Raw genomic sequence first — 19,279 nt, forward strand, 5'->3', positions numbered from 1 at the left:
AATAAAATTAGATGTCGAGTAGCCCTTGAACAACAAATTCAAGAATAATTTCACTCATGAACATACATAGAAAAAACTAATGCAGGAATCAAATGATATTTAACCAAAATGTTTAAACTCTTATATAGGTAGGTGATAATTATGTAGTTTACACATAACTTCAAGATACTGATGATGAAGATGTACTTTATCAGTTCAGTACTTAATGTATTCTAAGGATATTTTCTTGATATATCTTATTACATAAAATAAAGAATGCTGAGCTTCTATACATGTACTTAGCCCATTTTATTTTTTTTTTTTTTTTTTTTTTTTAAATTTTTATTTATTTGTGATAGTCACAGAGAGAGAGAGAATGAGGCAGAGACACAGGCAGAGGGAGAAGCAGGCTCCATGCACCGGGAGCCCGACATGGGATTCGATCCCGGGTCTCCAGGATCGCGCCCCGGGCCAAAGGCAGGCGCCAAACCGCTGCGCCACCCAGGGATCCCTACTTAGCCCATTTTAAATCCAGCTCTTTAACAGTAGCTAAACAATATTAGGGAACAGAAGTTCCCTCCCACATTATTGTCTTCTATGCAATTTCTCAACTTACATGGGAAAAATGAAATTCTTTTGTTATATTACTTTATTGTAATAAACCAACCATCTTCATCATGCTATTTTTTTTAAGGTGATGAATACACTGAGAAAAATATCAGCTTTCTGGACATATACAGATAAATATAGGGCATTCCTTTTTCCTTTTGCTTAGACTTTAGTGTTGAGTTTAGTATCAGTTTGCATATCTGGTGCTCCTGTCTCCTTCATTGTGAATTCCTGGATCTCCTTGAATGCTTGAGGTACATGTTTCTTGAACTTTCACTCTTTCCATTGGTATGTTTGTGAATTTTGATAATGTCTTCTCTAGTCTTTTAGGGTGAATTCCCAACAAATCAAGATAATCTAAATGGAAAAAATAGGAAGAAACTTTACAAGTACTACATAGTTAAATTCCTTTATAACCCAGGAATGAAGATATAAATTAGTATGATTCAAAAATCCAGTAGAAATAAGAAAAAAATAAATAATTTTATAGGACTAAATATTAAAGATAAAGGAGAATGACAGAATGGAAATATTTGCAACTATGCTACAGACTTATATATTTAAAGAGTCTAAAAATTGAGATGGGAATGCAAGTTACACACACAGATGGACAAAAATAAAAATATGTATTAATATGCTCCATGGGCAAGACTGGAAAAACAAGGACAGACACTACTGATGAAAATGCAAAATAGTACAATTTATATAGGAGGGAATCAAGCAATATCCATGTGTAGTCCCATGCATTTACCATAAGACCCACACCCTTGCTTCTATCCCAGAGATACACTGGCAAAATTACAAAATGTGGTATACACAAAGAAAAAATTTTACAAAACACTATTTGTAAATGCACCAAACTGGAAACAACCCAGATGTCCAGCAGTAGACTGACTGAATTAATTATATGAATGTACAGTGGAATTTTGTGTATCTGTGTTCTATGGAGTGATCTTCAGGATATATTAAAAACAGGTAAGTACAGATTGATATTATATGATACTACTATTTGTGAAAAAAGAGAGGAATATAACATATGCCTGTGCTTTCAACAAGAAATCTCTTTTTTTTTTTTTTTTTTTTTCAACAAGAAATCTCAAGGTGAAACAGCAGGAGAGGGTGAGGATGAAAGGTAATTATCTGCAGTTATGCCTTGACTTCTAGTTTGATTTTGGATCTATGTAGATACTTTACATACCAGCTTTTATCTTAAAAATTAAGTCAGGAACACTTGGGTGACAGAGTCTGCTTGTTCCTCTCCCTCTGGTCCTCCCCTACTCAAGCTTGCTCTCACTCTTGCTCTCTCTCTCTCTCTCTCTTTGCAATAAATTAAATCTTTAAAAAAATATTTTGACTATTAGAATATCTCCAGAATATTCTGTATCTGAAGGAAAAAGAGAAATATAAAGAAATCTAAAATGCCTTTACTAGTCTTTTGTTAGTGGTAATATTGATATTAGGTGATTCCAAAATTAATTACATAACTTAATTTCATGAGGAATTAAATTTTTTCAAAAGAAAAACATAAGTAAAATATCTTATAGTCTTTCATTTGACTTGAAAGTATTTCCTACCTCTGTCCACCAAGGGATTTAGAAGCATTAGTAACAGAAGCAATGAGCCCTAGACTAGTTTTTAAATTCTGTTTTCTATTAAAAAAAAGCAAGGGCTCCTTGGGAATGATATATAAGACAGGTCAAGGATACCAAACATCTTATTGTACCTAAAAGCAATAAAGCTATCAAAGACCATAGTATCATCAACCAAAAGAAACTGATCAAAAATAGGATAATTTAAGCATCAAAAACTATTGCAGTGGGTTGAAATCATCATAGGTAGAACTTCCTAAATTCAAAATGAAAAAAAAAAAAAAAGATAGAGCTCTTTATGGATTTTGCCAGAGTACTAGCTCATATTGAAATTTCAGTAAGTTGAAGAAAAGAGTCAAGTATTTATCATGATATTTCTGTACAATCTGTAATCAAATAGTTGGTGAGAGGAGATTTTATTATAAAAGAATTAGTTAATATATTCAGAAAGAAAGAAAGTTATATTTGGCATCCTTTAACAAAATAATGGATTTAGCAACAATCCATAATAAATGGGTGATTGGAATTTCAGAAGGTAGCAATCAGGTTGACAACACCTGAATTAGTTGGCCAATCTTAGCAACATTAAATTGGAACAATATGGTATTAACATGCCTCCTAATATGATGCCATAGAAAGGGGAAAGTACTACCTAAGCTATATTTCCCAACATTGAATCTTAATTACTTTAGTCTCTTGCTCTAATTACCAGTTTAGAGGAAATAAAATGAATTTTAAAGCCTTTAAGTGCTATAGTGAAAATCACAATTGGCCAAATCAGAATTTGGAAAATTCTACAGGACAAATAACCAAGTTTCTTCAATAAATGAGTGGCATGGTAAGGAGGGAGAAAAACAAAGAACTGCTGTAGTTCAAAAGAGACTTTAGGAAACATATCAACCAGATTCAAAGTGTAGAACATTCTTGGGTCCAGACTTGAATAGGTAACTGAATAGATATTTTAAGGAAGTCATGAAAAATTGAACATGGATTGGGTATTAGATATTAAATAATGTTGTTAATTTGGTTAGATGTGTAAAGACTACAGTTACTTCAAGTGGAAATCTTTATTTGCCAGACATATTAAAGTGTGAGTAAAATGATTTGCATTTAGACACCCCAGAAAAAATTAGGGGATGTAGTAAATGTAAATATAAAAAAGTATTATCAGTTGTTTAAACTCCTCTCTTTTGGTGCATGTTTTAAATTGTCCATAATTTTTACAAACTTTTAAAATAAATACCTCACCCTCTCCCAAAAGGGAATATGCATAGTCACTGGTCGTGGTGATTCCTCTTCTCCAGTCACATTTCCACTGTAGTTTGTGCTAAACTATAGTAAATATTTTATCTTTAATCACCATCAAAAGACCTTATATAAATCAAGATTAGGAAAGAGGGAGAGAGAGGAAGTTTATTCATACACACATAGTTGGGGAAGAAAAAGTAGAGCCACCATAGTTCTTTTTGCAAGTCTTGAAACTGTAGTATTTAATATTTCCTTCAGATACTTATTTCATGTTCTCTTTGCTAAAAGCATCTCAGATTGTATTCCTTCTCCTTTCTGTTCAACATCTTATGAGAATTTCAAACATACAGAAAAGCTGAAGGAATATTACAGCATATTCTGTATGCACATTACATAAATCTACCACTAACATTTTGCTGTATTTCATCTGGGAGTTCTAGTTGGGTTGATAAAAACCTCCATTCCTGAAGGGTCTGAACTTTTATTCATCCCCTCTCTTTAGAGTTGATATTGTAATCCATTAATTTTTATCAGTGAGTAGCAAAGTCTGTGGATATCATTCTTTGACATATTTCCTTTCTTTGTCATTGGAATGAAGGGCCCCCAATGTCAAAATGTCAGATTCATGTATAAGGCCATGTTTTGAAAGAAATATCACCCAGTTCATAATAATTCAACATGTGTGGTCATATATTGTCCTGTGGTTAGCTATGCAGTCTTGCCTAGGATCCAGTAGCAAGACAGAAGCTGTTTAACAAGGTAAAATAGGCATGTGGAAGAGGTCTGTGTTTCAAAATTGTAGGTTTTCTTCTCTTGGTTTTCCTATTAAGGAAAGAAAAAAAAAAACATTTAAATGGACATTTACAATAGCATTAAAAACTGATTGTAATAATTATAACAAAAGATCTTTAAAACTTCTATACAGAAAACAATAAAAGCATATTGAGGGAAAACTAGATGCTTGGATAAGATGAGCTGTATACCTCAGTAATGTGGTGGAAGAATCAATATTGTAGAGTTGCTAGTTACCAAATTAGAGATCAAGCAAACTCTATTTAAAAAAAAAAAAATTCACGGGATCCCTGGGTGGCGCAGCGGTTTGGCGCCTGCCTTTGGCCCAGGGCGCGATCCTGGAGACCCGGGATCGAATCCCACATCGGGCTCCCAGTGCATGGAGCCTGCTTCTCCCTCTGCCTGTGTCTCTCTGCCTCTCTCTCTCTCTGTGACTATCATGAATAAATAAATAAAATCTTTAAAAAAAAAAATTCACAATAGGATTTTTTTTAAACAACCAGCTGACTTAAAAGTTTATATGGAAATACAGTGAGTCATAAATAAAGGAGACACTATTGAATAAGAACAACATGGGAGGACATTCTATCATATTAAGACATAAGTGTATAGATAGTAATACAATATGGTATAGTACAGATGGATAAATAGACCAGTGAAACCAGACACGGTCTGAGAAATAGGTCCATGCTTTGTAACTTGGTTAATTACAAAGGTAGCATACAGAGCCCTGGGGAATGAACACCTCTTCAATAAATTGTTCTAGAACAATTGAGTATCCACATAAGAATGCAATTCAGCAACATGAAATACATGAAAATGTGTTGAAGATGGATTGATGACTTTACAACAACAGAATAACATTTTTAGAACACAGCTAAGAATGTTTCACAACCTCAGGGTATAGTATATTTTATACTATAGAGAAAGCATTTTATTTTATTTTTTTTAATTTTTATTTATTTATGATAGTCACACAGAGAGAGAGAGAGAGGCAGAGACACAGGCAGAGGGAGAAGCAGGCTCCATGCACCGGGAGCCTGACGTGGGATTCGATCCTGGGTCTCCAGGATCATGCCCTGGGCCAAATGCAGGCACCAAACCGCTGCGCCACCCAGGGATCCCTTTAAATTTAAAAAAGAAAAGTGTTATCTGTTTGCATTAACTTTATTCTGTTAATCGATAGTCAACTTTAAAAGAGTGAACAGTTAATTTTATGAATGGGAGGGATAACCAGGCAGACCCCAGTCGTTTCCTACTGTTAAGATGGAATGATGAGGTTAATGTGGTCTGAGTTTACAGGGCTCAGGTTACAGATGTCCAAAGATCAGCAGAAGATTTCCCTTAAGTTCATCTAAATACTCATCAATACATTTATGTGAGAAAATTACCTGAAACCAGGGGAAAATCACCACTTGAAAAAATTGGAGAGAACAATCCTCAGAGCTCATAGATGTCCAAATATAATTCCTCCTCCCAACAGCCAAAGTGAAAACCCTGATTTCATACATAGTACTCAGAGGATTTTACCTCAGTTGTGGGGGAAATTTTGCCACAGACTAACCACTACTCTGATCCTAACAAAGCTTAAAAGCAATCTCCAAAAGAATCAAATTTTCCAAATAACAGTATTCCAAGGAAAGGTCAAGAATATTTTTAGAAAAAAAGAATATTTTTAGAAATACAAAAATATGGAGCACCTAATGTCAAAGTTTATGTCTGGCATCCAGTAAAGAAGTATTGGGCATCTAATATCCATTAATGAGAAAACATCAGCTAAGAAGAGGAGGGGATTTCCTAACCAGTAAAGAGTATCTGTGAAAAAACTACAGCTAACATCATATTTAATGGTGAAAGACCTAAGACCAGGAGCAAGAAAAAGATGTCTTGTCTCAACACTTCCACTAAGTATTGTACTGGGGGGCTCTAGCCATGGCAAATAAGGATGGAAAAGGGCAGAGGAGGTATCCAGATTGGAATAGTCCTAAAACTATATTAAAAATGCATGTCGATGGCATCTACAAAAAAGCTACTAGTACTAATAAGTGAATTTAGTGAGGTTGCAGGATAAAGATCAATATACATAAAATCAAATTTTCTTTGTGCTAGCAATGAACAATCTGGAACTTGTATGTTAACAGTATCACATCAGCAAAAAGAGCATGAAACACTGAGTGATAAATCTAGAAAAAGAAGTCCAAATAATCATGCCATAAAAACTAAAAAGCACTGCTGAGAGAGCTAAAGACCTAAGTTAACAGAGAGATACACGATGTTTAGAGACTGGAATAGTCAATACTGTTATGTCAATTCTTTCCAAATTGACCTGTAGATTTAATAAAGTACCAATCAGAGTATCAAGAAACTATTTTTTGTGGAAACCGATTCTAAAATATATGTAGACATGCAAAGGACCTAGACTAGCAAAACAACCTTGAAACAGAACAAAGTTGAAGAGCATTGCCTACCTAAGTTTAAGGTTTATTATAAAGCTAACGTAATCAAAACTGTGTTATTGCCATCAAGATAGACAAATAGATCAGTGGAACAGCATACAGTCCAGAAGTAGACACATATGAACAACTGATTTGTGACAAAGATGAAAATCAAAGAGTTTTCAAAACAGTGCTTGGATGAACTAGCTACGCATATGCAAAAAAGGGAAATTTGATTTATACATCACATCATAGAAAAAATAAGTAAAAATATGTCATAGGCCTAAATGTAAAGCCTAAAACCACAAAACTTCCAGAACTTTGGGTTAGGCAGAACTTTTTTTTTTTTTTTTTTAATGTTCTACTGAAAGTGTGATCCTTAAAGAGCAAGCTGATAATAATACATGAAAATTGAACGCTCTTCAACAGACACCATTAAAATGAAAAGATTAGCCATTGATTGGGGGAAATATTTTCCAATCATATCTGATAAATGATTTGAATATAAATTTTTTTAATTCAATAAATACCCCAATTTATAAATGAGCAAAAGATTTCAGCAGATACTTAGCTGAAGAACATATGTAGATGTCAAGCACATGAAAAGATATTCAAATTCATTAGTCTTACAGAAATGCAAATTAAAGCAAAATAAGCTAATAGAATAGTTAGCATTTATACTAACTGACTATAGGGATCCCTGGGTGGCGCAGCGGGTTGGCGCCTGCCTTTGGCCCGGGGCGGGATCCTGGAGATCCAGGATCGAATCCCACGTCGGGCTCCCGGTGCATGGAGCCTGCTTCTCCCTCTGCCTGTGTCTCTGCCTCTCTCTCTCTCACTGTGTGCCTATCATAAATAAATTTAAAAAAAAATTAAAAAAATATACTAACTGACTATAGGGACGCCTCGGTGGCTCAGGGCATCATCCCGGGATCCGGGATCAAGTCCCACATTGGGATCCTTGCACAAAGCCTGCTTCTCCCCCTGCCTATGTCTCTGCCTCTCTCTCTCTCTCTCACACACACACACACACACACACACTGAATAAATAAAATCTTTTTAAAAAATGCTGACTAGGGCATTTATTAAATGGTGGCCCAGCGGTTTGGCGCCGCCTGGGGCCTGGGGTGTGATCCTGGTGACCCAGGATCGAGTCCCACGTTGGGCTCCCTGCATGGAGCCTGCGTCTGCCTCTCCCTGTGCCTGTGTCTCTGCCTCTCTCTCTGTGTCTATGAATAAATAAATAAAATCTTTTAAAAAAATGCTGACTATAAAACATGTTGGCAAGGATGAGGAGGAGCTGAATATCATACACCGCTAGTGGGAGTTTAAAAGGTAAAACAGCTTTGGAGAACACTGGCAGGTTTTTGTTTTTTGTTTAAGTTACAAGCATTTTTTAAAAAAAGTTATAGGGGCACCTGGGTGGTGCAGTCGGTTAAGCATCCAACTCTTGGTTTCTGCTTGGATCATGACCTCAGAGTCATGGGATTGAGCCCAGCCTGGGACTGCTCAGCAAGGAGTCTACCTAAGATTTGGCTTCTCTCTCCACCCCCCTCCTGCTCATGTTCCCTCTCTCTCTAAAATAAATAAATCTTAAAAAAAAAATAAAGTTATATAAGTTCGAACCAAAGTCTCATAACCTAACACTCAAAATGCCAAAAAATAAAAATATTAATGCTCATTAAATGGAGAACCAGGAAAACCAAAACTTGAATCAGAAAAGACAGTCAATACCTGCCAAGACCAAGATGACACAGATGTGATTATCTTAGAGTAAGTTTAAAGCAGCTATAATAAAAAATGCAACGAGTGGGGCACCTGGATGGCTCAGATGGGTGAGCGTCTGCCTTTAGCTTAGGTCATGATCTCCAGGTCCTGGGATCAGGTCCCATGTCAGGCTCCTGGCTCAGCAAGGAGCTGCTTCTCCATATCCCTCTGCCTTTGCCCTGCCCGACTCATGCTCTCTCTCTGTCTCAAATGAATAAATAAAAATCTTTTAAAAATGGAACAAAGCAATGGAAAATGCTTTTAAGTCAAATCAGAGAGAGGTAGAGTATCAATAAAGAAATAAAAGATATAAGGAAGAATCAAATATAAACATTAGAACTGAAAAATATAACTGAACTTTTTAAAAAATCACCAGATGAACACAAGAGCAGAATGGAGATGACAGGGAAAAAAAAAAAAAAAAAAGGCAAACTTGAAGATAGAGCAACAGACATTATCCATTCTGAATAAACAGAGAAAAATAAATAAGGAAAAAAATTAGTGGAAGCTCTTGGGCCTTAATGACAACAAAAATCTAACATTCATATCAGTCCCAGAAGAGGAGAAAAAACAGAGCTGAAAATATATTTGAAGAAAGTGTCTGAAAACTCAAATTTAGCAAAAGACACAAACCTATAGATTCAAGAAGATGAGTAAACAGGATAAATAACAAAATCCATATCTGGACACATCATATTCAGATTTCTGGAAACTGAAGACAAGAAAATCTTACAGGCATCCAGACAAAAGAAACCTATATAACAAGGCTTTTCAACTCTGGCATCAGTAACATTTTGTGTCAGAGAATTCATTGTTGGCGGGGTGGGGGCGGGGGTGGGGGGAGTGTTTGCCATGTCTTCTAGGATGTTTTCAACATCCCTAGCCTCTATCCAGTAGAAGCCAGTAGCAACTCCTAGTTGTGACAGCCAAAAATGTCTCCAGACATTGACAAATGTTCCCCCAGGTGCAAAACTGTTTTCTTTTTTTCTTTTTGTTTTTTTAAGTTATTTTATTTTTTAATAATAAATTTATTTATTTTTATTTTTTAATACATTTATTTTTATTGGTGTTCAATTTGCCAACATACAGAATAACACCCAGTGCTCATCCGGTCAAGTGCCCCCCTCAGTGCCTGTCACCCATTCCCCCCCACCCCCCACCCTCCTCTCCTTCCACCACCCCTAGTTCATTTCCCAGGGTTAGGAGTCTTTATGTTCTGTCTCCCTTTCTGATATTTCCCACACATTTCTTCTCCCTTCCCTTATATTCCCTTTCACTATTGTTTATATTCCCCAAATGAATGAGAACATACACTGTTTGTCCTTCTCCTATTGACTTACTTCACTCAGCATAATACCCTCCAGTTCCATCCACGTTGAAGCAAATGGTGGGTATTTGTCGTTTCTAATGGCTGAGTAATATTCCATTGTATACATAAACCACATCTTCTTTATCCATTCATTTTTCGATGGACACCGAGGCTCCTTCCACTGTTTGGCTATTGTGGACATTGCTGCTATAAACATCAGGGTGCAGGTGTCCCGGCGTTTCATTGCATCTGAATCTTTGGGGTAAATCCCCAGCAGTGCAATTGCTGGGTCATAGGGCAGGTCTATTTTTAACTCTTGGAGGAACCTCCACACAGTTTTCCAGAGTGGCTGCACCAGTTCACATTCCCACCAACAGTGTAAGAGGGTTCCCTTTTCTCTGCAACCTCTCCAACATTTGTGGTTTCCTGCCTTGTTAATTTTCCCCATTCTCACTGGTGTGAGGTGGTATCTCATTGTGGATTTTTTATTTGTATTTCCCTGATGGCAAGTGATGCAGAGCATTTTCTCATGTGCGTGTTGGCCATGTCTATGTCTTCCTCTGTGAGATTTCTGTTCATGTCTTTTGCCCATTTCATGATTGGATTGTTTGTTTCTTTGGTGTTGAGTTTAATGAGTTCTTTATAAATCTTGGAAACTAGCCCTTTATCTGATACGTCATTTGCAAATATCATCTCCCATTCTGTAGGTTGTCTTTTAGTTTTGTTGACTGTATCCTTTGCTGTACAAAAGCTTCTTATCTTGAAGAAGTCGCAATAGTTCATTTTTGCTTTTGTTTCTTTTGCCTTCGTGGATGTATCTTGCAAGAAGTTACGCAAAACTGTTTTCAATTGAGAACCATTGCTATAGAGCCACAGTGATTTGAATGTCAGTGGATTTCTCATTAGAAACTGTGGAGGCCAGAAGGAAGTGGTACATTTTATTTTTCTGAAAAAAACTTTCAACCCAGAATGCTAACCAATATCACTCAGTAAGGAAGGTAAAATGAAGACATTCTCAGATGAAGGAAAAACAAGAATTTGTCACTGAAGTTCTGCTCTAAAAGAATTCATAAAGAAATTTATTTATTCAGAAAGAAAATGATAATGAGAAAACTTGGAACATCAAGAAAGAAAAAAAAGCAACAAAATGATAAACATATGGGTATATGTAACAGATTATCCTCTTAACATTTTAAAATCATAGTTGATGGCTAAAATATTGTCTGATACAGTTTTCAAAGATAATGCTTAAGACAAGTATATCATAAAGGGTAAAGTAATCTAACAGGTAGCATTGTTTTTATATTCCACTTGAAGTGGTAAATGTTAACAGTAATATAATATTACTACTAATACAATATCTGTGCAGATACATATCCAGTAAAAGAAATTACACATATATACTAAAAAAGGTACCAAAAATGTTCAAGTAATCCATAGGCAGGCAAGAAAGGGAAACCAAGGCACAAAACCCAAAAGGTACAAGCAGAAAACATGATAAAATGGCAGGTTTAAATCCTAATATATCATTTATTACATTAAATATAAATGGTCTAGGGATCCCTGGGTGGCGCAGCGGTTTGGCGCCTGCCTTTGGCCCAGGGCGCGATCCTGGAGACCCGGGATCGAATCCCACATCGGGCTCCCGGTGCATGGAGCCTGCTTCTCCCTCGGCCTGTGTCTCTGCCTCTCTCTCTCTCTCTCTCTGTGACTATCATAAATAAATAAAAATTGAAAAAAAATATAAAAAAAAAAATAAATAAATATAAATGGTCTAAACATCAGTTAAAAAGACTGGCAAAATGGATAACATCCCAACCATATACTATTGACAAAACAAACAAACAAACAAAAAACTTCAAATATGATAGAGATAGGTTGAAGTTATGGGTTGGAAAATGATATACCATTCAAATAATAATCAAGAAAACTATAGTAGCTATGTTGATATCAAAGTAGAATTCAGAGCAAAGAAAATTATGGACTAAAAAAGCACATTACATGATGATAAATGGGTCAATCCCAGAAGGCAGCAATCCTAAATTTTTATATACCAAGTAGCACAGCTGCAAAACATGTAAAGTAGAAACTGATAGAACTGAACTTTTTAAAAAATATTTTTAAAGATTTATTTATTTATGATAGACATAGAGAGAGGCAGACACACAGGAGGAGGGAGAAGCACTAAATGCTCATTAAAAATGAAAAAATTCTCAAAAAACACTCAAATTCCACCTCAGGAAACTAGAAAAAGAACAAAATGAAATCCTTGGATGGCTCAGCAGTTTAGCGCCTGCCTTCAGCCCAGAGTACCAGGATCGAGTCCCACATCAGGCTCCCTGCATGGAGCCTGCTTCTCCCTCTACCTGTGTCTCTGCCTCTCTGTCTCTCTGTGTCTCTCATGAATAAATAAAATCTTTTTAAAAAAGAACAAAACAATGCAAAGTGAGTAGAAGGAATGAAATAATAAGTATATAAGAGCTTAAAATCAATGAAATTGTAAACAGAAAAACAATAGAGAAAAATAAACCAAAATCTGCTCTTCAAAAAGATCAGTGAAATTTATAAACTTCTAGCAAGATTGTCATCAGAAATGTAATAGAATATTAGTATAAACCCAGAAAACACTTATAGGATAATAAGGGAGCATTATAAGTAACTCTACTCACAGAAATTCAACAACTTTTAAAAAATGAACCATTTCTTGTAAACCATGAACTAACCAATTCATCCAAGATGAAATAAATAATGCAAATAGTAGTACAACTACTTAAGTTACATTCATAGTTTGGTTTGTTTCTAATTTTAATATATCTTTATTGAGATATAATTTACATTCCACATTATTTACCCTTCTAAAGTGTAATATTCAATGTAATTTTGGCATATTAGATGTGGTAAAGTATATACAACATAAAATTGCCATATTCACTTTTAAGTGTACAATTCAGTGACATTAGTTATATTCATATTATTGTGCAACTATCACTTCTATTTCTAACCTTTTCATCACCTTCAACAGAAACTGTAACTATTAAGCAATAACTCCCCAATTTCCATTTGATTCCTTGCACCTGGAAATTTCTAATCTACTTTCTGTATCTATAAATTTGCCTACTTTTGCTATTTCATATAAGTGGAAACATACACTATTGTGTCTGGCTTATTGTATTTAATGTAATGTTTTCAACATTAATCCATGTTGTAGTATGTGTAAGAATTCCATGTCTTTTTATGGCTGAATAATATTCCATTGTGCATACATACCATATTTTGTTTTTTCTGTTGATGGACACTTGAGTTGTTTCTATATTTTGGCTATTATGAATAATCCTGCAGTAAACGTTTATGTACAAGTATCTGCTAAAGTCCCTGTTATTAATTCCTTTAGTACCTGAGTGGAATTGTTGCAATGCAAATTCTATATTTAGCTTTCTGAGGAACCAAGTTATTTTTCATAGCAGCATGTAGGATTTCTAGCAGCGTATGAGGGTTCCAATTGTTCCACATCCCCGTCAACAGTTGTTATTTTTCAATTTTTATTTTTTTTTAATTTTTATTTATTTATTTTTATTTATTCATGATAGGCACACAGTGAGAGAGAGAGAGGCAGAGACACAGGCAGAGGGAGAAGCAGGCTCCATGCACCGGGAGCCCAACATGGGATTCGATCCTGGATCTCCAGGATCCCGCCCCGGGCCAAAGGCAGGCGCCAAACCGCTGCGCCACCCAGGGATCCCATATTTTTCAATTTTTAAAATAGGCATCCTAGTAGGTGTTGTAGTGCATTTTCCATTTCAGTTATTATATTTTTAAGCTCCACAATTTCTTTTTGGTTCCTTTTTATAATTTCTTTACTGATAGTCTCTATTGAGATAATGTTCTTCTGGTTTCCTATAGCTATTGTTCATGCTGTCTTTCAGCTTTTTAAGTATATTTAAGACAGTTGATGTAAAGTTTTTTCTAGTCAGTACAATGTCTGAACTCATGATCAATTTTTATGTCTTTTTTGCCTATTAATGGGTTATATTTTGTATTTTTGCATGCCATATGTTTTGGTTAAAACTAGAAATCTTTGTATATCATCATGTAGTAACTGTAATTGAGATTCTTTTTCCTCCTCAGGATTTATTCTTGCTGCTTGTTGTGAATTGTGATTGTTTAGTGAACTTTTTAAAACTATTTTTGTCAAAACTTTATTCTCTTTCGTGCTTGGCTACTGAAATCTATTAATTTAGTGGTGAGATAGTGATTTGACAGAAATTTCCTTAAACACATGAGGCCAAAGAGAAAGGAAAAAAATACACTGATAGTCTTTGCAAATTGATTCTTTGGGCAGTCCTTCTGTGGGGCTCAGTCTCATGACCCTGAGATCATGACCTGAGCTGAAATCAGGAGCCAATGGCTTTGGAGAAGTGTTCTCTTTGTGTATTCTCCTGTGTGCTCCTCTCTCCCTCACCTTTCTCTGTGACCAGGGCTCCCTCCCCTCTGCAGCACCTGTGATTCATTTCTCCCCCAAACCACATCTCCGTACTTTCTACTTTCTTTGATGTGGCCTCTTCTCTCTTTCTAGTTTTGGAGTTTGTTCTGTCAGTTTTCAGATCAACTTCTTGGGTATTCAGGATTATTTGATAGTTATCTAGTTGTGGTCAAAGGACAAGATGAGCCTAGAGTCCTCCTACTAGGCCACCATCTTATCTCCCTCTCCATTTTTTAATTTTCTTTGTGAATTCTTTGAATTCTCCTTTGATCCATTGGTTTAAAGCATGTTATTTAGTTTCCACATATTTATTAATTTCCCAAGTTTCTATTATTCACTTTTTAAATTTAATTCCATTATGATTGGAGAATATTCTTTGTATGACATAAATCCTCTTATATTTACTAAGACTTGTTTTTTTTTAAGACTTGTTTTCTAAACTAAAATATGCTTTGTCCTGGATAAGACTCCATATATTAAAAAAATGTGTATTTTGGTGTTGCTGACTGGAATTTTTTATATATGTTAAGCCTACTTGGCTTATGGTGTTGTTTAAATCATTTGTTTCCTTCCTTGAAGATCTTCTGTTTAGTTGTTCTATCTGTTATTGGAAGTGGACTTTTGATATCCTTAAGTATTACCATCTAATTATCTACTTCTCCCTTTAATTCTGTCAATTTTGGGGTTGGGTTTTTTTTAGGGGAGCTGTTTTGTTTTGCTTTTTGTTTTGAGACAGAGAGAGAGAGCACAAGCAGGAGGGAGGGGCAGAGGGAGAGAGAGAATCTTAAGCAGGCTCCATGCCCAGTGTGGAGTCCATTAGGGGCCTTGAACTCACAACGCTGAGATCATGCCCTGAGCTGAAATGAAGAGCCAGAACACTTAACCAACTGAGCCACCCAGGCACCCCTCATTCTGTCAGTTTTTGCTTTTTATGTTTGGTATTTTGCCTTTTGGTTTCATCCATGTTGTAGTAGTTGTCAGAATTTTCTTCTTTATTAAATCTGAATAATATTCCATTGTATGCATATACGTTTTGTTGCCTTGTTCATCTGGTGATGGACATTTGGGTTGTTGGTTTTAGTTGCATATATTCTTATGATTGTTGTCTTCTTGATGGATTAAACCCTTTTTGATGGTAAAATGTACCTCTTTGTCTCTGGTAATTTTGTCTTAATGTCTATTTGATCTGATAGGATGCCCACTCCAGTTCTGTTATGGTTGCTGTTTGCATGGTATATTTTTCTGTCCTTTTGTTTTGAAATTTGATATTTGAATCTACATTGTATCTCTTGTATCCAGTATATAGTTGAAACATATTTTTAAATTCTCTGCCAGTCTCCATCTTTATCTGGGGAACTGTATGTACTCTTTCTCTCCCCAGGAAGAATTAGGCAGCTGTTATTTTTGCCCATTCCTTTTGTGCTGAGCTACAAATGGGGCTGTGGCATTTATCAGTTGAAACTATTATCTTTGTTCTCCCATAGGTAGATAGACTGCCAGACATTTCAGAGTTCTGAGACTAAGTCAAATGCCAATTCATTGGGCAACATTGGGGTGTGGGACAGAGATCAATTCTTTTCTTCCCCATGGGGAAGCTGAGGGCTGAGATTTTACTTGTTTGCTCTGTGCTGAACAGTTAAGGTCTGCCAGCCCAACCCATCATCTCCATTTCTACTCAGTGACTAGATTTTACTGGACCTGTCAAAACTCCACAACTGGCAAGACCAAAGTCAGTATTCTGGGAGTCATTTAGGAAGTTTGAGGTACAGGATGGGTAAACCATCCGCTTCCCTCCCCTCGTTGAAGCTAGTAGCCAGCAGGTCTCTTACTGATCTTATGGTATTGCACCATATACCAGGACTCTGGTGGGAAGGATCCCATATCTCCCTATGGGTTTTGATGAGTCTGACTTTGCATTCTCCTGGGGTACAGAAGTCTTTCAATCAGTTTCTGAATTTCTCACAATGGAAATTTTTCCATGAAACCTGGATCAGTGTGTTTGTTGAGAGAAAAAAGGTCCAGAACAGCCAACTCTGCCATCTTGCTGACATCTCATTTGCATGTATCTTATCCTGCTTTATATGTGCCCACAGGTTACTGAGTCTCTTCTCATTCAGTCTTTTTCTCCGTATGCTTCATTTTTTCCAGGTATGTTTGTTTTCAAGTTCACTGAATTTTTCCTTCTTCTGTGTTTAATCTTCAATAAAATTTTGTTCTCAGATATTTTTCTTTTCTAGAAATTCCATTTGTATCCTCCATATCTGTCCTTATTATGTTGTGGTTTTAAAAATTCTTAACCTATTGAGCATAACAGCTTTAGTAATTTTATACTGATACCATTTCTCCTGCCATTTCAGTTGGCTGATTGATTTTTTTTCTGGTTTTGTGTCATTTTTTTTTTTTTTACCTTTGTATAGATACTGGATATTGTGAAATTTACATTGTTAAATGGCGGCTATTGTTACATTTCTTTTTTAAAAAAGATTTTTATTTATTTATTCATGAGAGATACAGAGAGAGAGGCAGAGGGAGAAGCAGGCTCCATGCAGGGAGCCCGACATGGGACTCGATCCTGGGACTCCAGGATCACACCCTGGGCTGAAGGCGGCGCTAAACCGCTGGGCCATCGGGGCTGCCCCTATTGTTACATTTCTTTTAGAGTGTTGAACTTTGCTCTGTAGACAGCTAGATTACTTACTTGATTCTTTTGAAACTTTGAAAAAGCAGTTTAGGACAGGTCTAAAGTGCTTTAGAGGTAGTTCCCCTCTACTCCTATTGTGCGACTCTTCTGGGCTACCTATCAAATGGTATGGGTGATCATCTGTCAGAATTAGAGCATCTCTGCCATTTGTCAGCTCTGGGCATTTTACAACTTGCAGCTCTCTGCATTTTACCCAGTCTTGTAGAACCACACTCTATGTATGTACTACTTAATATTAGGAAAGACTGAAGAGGACCCTTTCACACATTTCTGAAATTCTCTGCACAGCTTCCTTCTCTCTAGAACTGCTTTGCAACTTCCAGACACATCAGTCTCTTTAATCTCCATCTTCTCAACACAGACCAGCATACTCTGGGATAACCTTTCTCGTTATTGAGAATGTATCTCCAGGTAGAAAGTTGGTATGATCACAATACTCTCTTAATTTGTATCTCTTTTGTTGGCGATCAACAGTCCCTGTTTAAACTTGTTATTCCATCATGGCTCCAAAGGAAGTCCTTATTTTTTGCTCCTGGTGATGTAATGGGGAATGAACACTCTCATACATTAATGATGAAAATGTAAACTGTTTCATGTTTTGGCATAATTTGTTAAAATTTAAAATGTACATGTAATTTGACTTAGCCTAATCTGTAGGAATATACTCTGTAGAAATAAAAACACAAACATGCAAGAATAAGCATATAAGGGCATTTATTGCACTGGTTTGTAGCAACAAAGAAATAACCTGAATACTCAGTTTGCAGGGGAATAGGGAGGATATATCATGGCATTGCTGTTACTATGTTCCTGTAGGCATTTTTAAAAAGCCAGAAGAGCAAGTGTACAAGAGACATACCAACAAAATGCAATGAGCAGATGTCTTCTAAATTCTGAGTCAAATAAAACAACCTATAATCATTAGTATCTGAAAAATTACCAGATATTAAGTCTTTATCTGTTCAGGATACGTACTGAAATATGTAGAGGGGAAATGCTAAAATATACTGGTTTGGCTTTAAAATACCCCAGCCAAGAATATTTGGAAGGTTAACAAGAAAGATAAGAGTGATTATTAAAAATATGTAATGCTGTATGTTATCTATACTGGATTTAAAAGTAAAAAATAAAAATAGGGGTGCCTGGGTGGCTCAGTCAGTTAAGCATTTGCCTTCAGCTCAGGTCCTGGGATTGAGCCCTACATAGGGCTCCCTGCCCACCAGGGAGCCTGCTTCTCCCTCTCCCCCTGCTTGTGCTCTCTCCCTTTCTCTTGAGTAAAGAAATTAAATCTTAAGAAAAGAAAAAAAAAAACTATGTGATGGGTACATGGCTGTTCTTTGTACTATCCTATTTTCGTTATATGTTTGAAATGTTCTATAAGAAAAAGCTAACACTGGGCAGCCCGAGTGGCTCAGCAGTTTGGTGCCTGCCTTCAGCCCAGGGCCTGATCCTGGAGACCTGGGATTGGGTCCCACGTCAGGCTCCCTGCGTGGAGCCTGCTTCTCCCTTTGCCTGTGTCTCTGCCTCTCTCTCTCTCATGAATAAATAAATAAAATCTTAAAAAAAGAAAAGAAAAAGCTAACACAAAATAAAACAAATTCTAGTGGGTAGTCATCCCATTGAAACATTTTTTTTAGACTCAAATATGGACCATATTTGAGAACAGAAGGAAACATCACAAGATAAAGACCAAAGTTTTAACAGTAGATGGGTGGGAGGTAGTGAATGTGAGTTTTTAATCTGCACTATTTCTTTGGTATGGGTTAAACTTTATTATGTAACTTTGTAAAAGAAATTAATGACCTTTGAAAAGAATTATATGCATGTAGGGGAAATAGAGCTTAATTTTGAATGGGTGTGATGGTATCAATATATCTTACCAACGAAAGCAGTGTAGCAGTTACTTCTGTTTGTCTTTATTATTTGATTAGTGTACATTCCTATCCCCTTGTTATTACCTCAATAGGAAACTAAGTTTCAATTTATGAAATAAATATAAAACGCTGAGATAATTAATATTCATTCAAGTTTTACATTAAACAACCTCATAACAACAGCATAAAGAATAAAAACCTAACTAAATCAATCTAGATGTTGAGGGAATAGGGAAAGGGTTATGAAAACTTGAGCTAGAACAAAAACTACTACACCACCTACCAAATTTAATTAACTGCCATAATACTGTAAATTTCATCTTATAATTATTCCTTTTGGTCAGCAATGGATTTCTCAAAGTGAGTTCATAACCCAAAGATAGTATGTTGGAAGAGAAAGCATTCATGGTCAGGACTGGGAAACAATGGTAATATTTTCTTTATTGGAGGTCTTCTCACAACCTTTTAATTTGTCTTGTTCAAAATGGAATTTGCC

Source organism: Canis lupus, chromosome 1 (assembly GCF_011100685.1).
Source record: "Canis lupus familiaris isolate Mischka breed German Shepherd chromosome 1, alternate assembly UU_Cfam_GSD_1.0, whole genome shotgun sequence".
Classification (NCBI taxonomy): Eukaryota; Metazoa; Chordata; class Mammalia; order Carnivora; family Canidae; genus Canis; species Canis lupus.